Raw genomic sequence first — 4697 nt, 5'->3', positions numbered from 1 at the left:
CAATGACTTGAAATTATAACTCGCTAACAAATTCCAAGGACTCCTGTAAGCAGGACAGGTCACTGCGTAGTGAAAAAAATATATAAAGTGTTAATTTGCTCTTTATTAGAAAAGAAGTGTATTTTTGGTTTAAAGAATGTTTCATTTTACTTATTGTTTCCAATATGGGTATTTGTTTATTCTATATGGAATGTCTCTCGTAAAGTGTTTTGCTACAAAATAAAGAGCTTTTAAAAGTATTTTGCTAGGAAAAGTCATCAAAATAATAAAAATGAGGCTATACATTTCTAATAGAAGTGGTATTTTATTAGTACTTTAATCAAAATAAAGATTAAAGACATATAAAAAAGAAAAGGCACTATCCAAAAGTACAAAGTTAGTCCGAGTCTACAAGTCAGAAGATTTTGATTAAAATTTAGCTTTTTTTCTATTAGCTTCTGAATTCTTAGCTGTCATTCTCTTTTTGTTAAAATCGGATATCATCATTCAGTTAAGCACTTAAATTTTTAACCATGACATTAAACAAAGCGAATGAAATTCTTAGAAGAAAAACTTACCAGGAGTGTCCTTCCTCGCACTTTACTCCCAAAATGCCAATAATGTCAGAGTTTAAACTGACCTGCACCCTGTCAATGAATGTGGCAACAAATGAAGATCTAGTAATTGGGGTGCCAAGTAAACTGTCTTTCTCACCAGGAGTAGCTGTGATGTAAGAGAATATGGAGTGAGCATAAAAAAGGGAGGTAGAGAAGGTCCGATGGAGTCGACAAACCCCCTCTGTTCATTATGTCGATGAACTCTTTCAGGTCTACATACTGATTGGTTGGGATATCGAAGGTCATTGAATCCGGAGGTGTGTCTCTGATGACCATTAACTCTTGGCATTATATACAACTGATTTTCTTTTTTAAAGAAAAACCAATATACCCTGCAACAAAGTAGAGAGCATTACTCTCTCCCTTGGAAGCTAGTTCCTGGAGGTCATCTGGTTGGCAGTTAGTCAAAATAAGCTCAACTTTTACTAGGTCTTCATCCAGCAGAGCTTTAATTTTTTGAAGTAGTCATACCTCAAATTTAAAAAAGTAAAATATTCTAATTATATTATTATATTGTAAAAATAAGTAATACCTAAATAAAGAAGCTTTCTATTAACAAATATCTTATTTCCCTGAGAATTTGACAAGACTCAGAATACGATTTTTTTTCTCTGCTTCCAGGAACTGTCTCACGCTGATGTAGTAGATACCTCCACTTAGTTGTCTGTACCAGCCGAACCTTCTTTCGATGGGATCAAACTGGAACATGACGAGGAGTACATAGGAGAAGTCTTTCCAGAGTGATTTCATGACAACTTCATACTGGGCATGGATAAACTCAGCTGTCAAATTGGACACAGGTACCAGCGCAACAACATCCATGTACTTACCTCCACCTGACTTAATCATGAAGGTAATAACTGTTTTGGTGGCTTGATTGTTCTCACACCCCATGAACTTCTCCTTGACGAATTCTATTCTCTGAGCTGCGTACACTTCATCTATCATCAGGGTGACATTCCTCTCTCTTCTGCTGAGGCCTTTGATTCTGGCTTTAAGATAAGTGATTGAGGATGACGGTAGACAAGACTCAACACTGACTGGTGCAGCAACTCTTTTCAGGTGTTTTGGGGTTGGCAGGGTCACTAAATTAGATGAGCAGATCTGCAGAGAAAGTCCTAAACTCACATTCTCCCACATGAGTATGGTTGAAAGAAGACAAGGTGAATATTTTCTAGCTGTTGGTTTGGTGAACCAGAGAGCTATTTGCTCACGAATGAAAGAGAGCTTAGACGCTTGTATAGATTCAATCTCTGAGGAGTTGAGAAACTTCACTAACTCTTCTGAGGCCTCTGTTTGATTCAATTATTTTTTTGCTCCCAGAAAAAAAAAAAGCCAAATTGATGGCTTGAATCACAGTATTGACCTTGCCTTCTGAGGTGATGTGTGACCCTGTCTTTTCGTCAATCAACACGCCAGAGTGGTACATTTTGAATGACATATCTGTCTCAAACTGGATCCTGGCTACTTCTTGGGGGCCCAATTTCTCTTTATGCGATACCTTCAAAAGGGCAATACTTGGTTTTTTGATGAGAATGAAGTCTGATGTGAGTGTCTTCTTGGACAATTTGTAACCAGATTCTTCCACAGAGAGGACTGACTCCTCAATCAAAAGTTCATATTCTGGATGCTGTTGTAGGTCATTGAACTTTTGAGCCCTACGTCACGTGGTAGCAGCTTGAGTTGGCCTTGAGGAAGTTTTAGGAGTTGAGAGGTAGTTGGGATTATTTGGCCATATGGATGGTACTACATCTGGTTTGAGGTATCTGTAAAAGAAGTACAGTTATAAGCATACTATCTTCTTAACATTTTTACAAATTATCAATCGCGAAAACGGCAATCCGTACAGAGTGTATTAAATTTGAGCAGCTACCTTACCTCATTTTTAGAGCCTTGCCAAAGATCCGACTTCTTTTAGACCATAAATGAAATTAGAGTCGTTGAAATGCAGGAAGCACAGGTTTGTACTTTTGGATGGTGCCTAATCTGTCTTCTTCAATTTTTTTTTCTTCATAGACCCATGTTGCACGCGTATTTGAATTCATGTTTGGCGTGCCCGGTCCTGCTTACAGGAGTCCTTACAAATTCCCAGGGTTACTCTTCATCTTTTATGAGCACACGCAAATGTTCAATGATAGATGGTTTGTATTTGAAAATAATTTTTACTCCTCAGGAATTAAATAATTATGATAACAATTAAGAAGAAGAAAATTCCCCCTTTAGATTGCCAAATCAAAAAAACAAAAAAAAAAAACCAGTTTTGTATCATTATACATACTCATAATATTAGGAAAAAAGTAATTTCGTATTTTCCGCTTTTTTTGAAACTAAGTATATCTTGTTTATTATTGGTCACATCGGATTATACGATACGGTCCTGTTAAAGTATGAGTGTATAGTAAAAACATATTTTTACACTATTATTATGGGTCGAATATGGAGGTAGAAAGAAATTCGCCATATTTTACATTTTATTACCTGAAAGAGAAAAACACGTTATTTTTGAAACGGATTAAAAATGGATCACTTAAGATCAAGCGACAGAGATTGTGGACAAAAGCCCAGGAAGCGGGTCAAACTGTGGCCAAGCTAGTATTGACTCCCAGGAAGGTGTTGCTGTGTGTTAGGTTGGATTGGCACTACAAGCTTCTCCCCTATGCCCAAACGTTCAAATTGTGAACAACTCGACTATTTGAATATAGCCATCGACCAGAAGTGTCCAGTATTGGTGAATAGGATACAGTAAAACATCACCAAGACACCTCCTGGTCTGACACATCATTGTTGATGCCCCAGAAGCTCAGATGTGAAGTTATTATGCATCCACCCTACCGTCCAGACCTATCCCAAAGTGACTACCACCTGTTCCTGTGAATGCCCACTAGGATTGGGATAAAAATTGGCCTCAATAGTGATCTGGAAAATTGGTTGTCCAAGTTTTTCGCCAATGTCGAGATAATGAAATTGGATTGTCGTTGACAACAAGTTATCGAACAGAACGGGGCATACTTGGATTAATTTGGATGATTGTAACACTTCTTATAAAGCAGGGGTCCCTAAACTTAATTTTACTGCGGGCCTGATAAATGAAAGAATGACGAGTGCAGGCCGCATATTCATTCTGCTTTGTAATTTGTAACAGTGACAGATTCATTTTCAGCAAACTTTTTTGAGAAGAAGTTTCTTTTTGTTTCTGAACCACATTTCACGGACTTATAAGTTTCTGAGTTCAGCGTTCCGGAAAACTTTGGGTAAATGTTTTCCTTCATTGTGACGACGAAGTAGATACTCTTTCATTACTGCAATACTTTTACTACATATTACGCAACTAGCTTTCTGGTCCTTTGTTTCTACAAAAAAATACTCTACTCTCTACTTTTCTTTGAAAACGCGACACTCCGTGCCCACTTCTCTTTTTTAATAGCCATAATGAAGAGTGAACGAAAGGGGATCCAAAAGGGAGGAACAGGAAAGGTACTTAATTGTGGGATACGCAAACGGAGATGAAGAAAATGAATGTAGCTCTTTCTCGTCTTACATGTGGACTGAATATATATTTCTTGAAATGTATAGAACAAGACAAGGATACTCAATAGTTAATTAAAAGATGAGAAGCATAAAATACACTTGAACAATAGTAAATGTAAGGCACACAATCAATATCTTCTAGTTTTCCCAACACCTTATTCAAATTTAAATTTTATTATAAAGTTTCGCGTTCCATTCGTTTCATAAAGCATATTCAAGTAGCGTCGGTGGGCCAGATGAACTGACGTCGAGGGTCGGATCTGACCCAGAGCCGTTGTTTGGAGACCCCTGTTATAAAGCATTCAACTCAGTAACATTGATATCATGAGAATAATTTATTTCAAGTGCGTTTTCCACTTATCTATGTTCTCCATAATTCGAATTACCTCGTGTCAAGCCGTGAACAAGTGCCATCAATTATTGACTTTATTAATAACAACGCATTAATATCTTTTTATTTTTGGAGGAAAGTTAATATAACAGGATGGTTGCTCTGAAGATAGATTGTTTAAATCAATGATTGTTAAGATTTCCACAATTTTTTATGTTAGTATTAAATGATGAACAGGCCTA

General features: G+C 36.9%; 1 long non-coding RNA gene across 1 annotated transcript; it reads right to left on the bottom strand.

Moving 5' to 3' along the window:
* Nucleotides 1–284: 284 nt before the first annotated feature.
* Nucleotides 285–2815, bottom strand: LOC139907634 (uncharacterized). The gene is made up of 3 exons (XR_011784357.1): nucleotides 2475–2815; nucleotides 1129–2362; nucleotides 285–1067 (listed from the first exon to the last, which is right to left on the bottom strand). It is a non-coding gene; the product is annotated as an uncharacterized lncRNA (long non-coding RNA).
* Nucleotides 2816–4697: the final 1882 nt, after the last annotated feature.

This window comes from Lepeophtheirus salmonis, chromosome 1, assembly GCF_016086655.4.
Source record: "Lepeophtheirus salmonis chromosome 1, UVic_Lsal_1.4, whole genome shotgun sequence".
Lineage (NCBI taxonomy): Eukaryota > Metazoa > Arthropoda > Copepoda > Siphonostomatoida > Caligidae > Lepeophtheirus > Lepeophtheirus salmonis.
The sequence above is the reverse complement of the archived record's forward strand: the minus strand, read 5'-3'. Positions and strand labels throughout refer to the sequence as shown.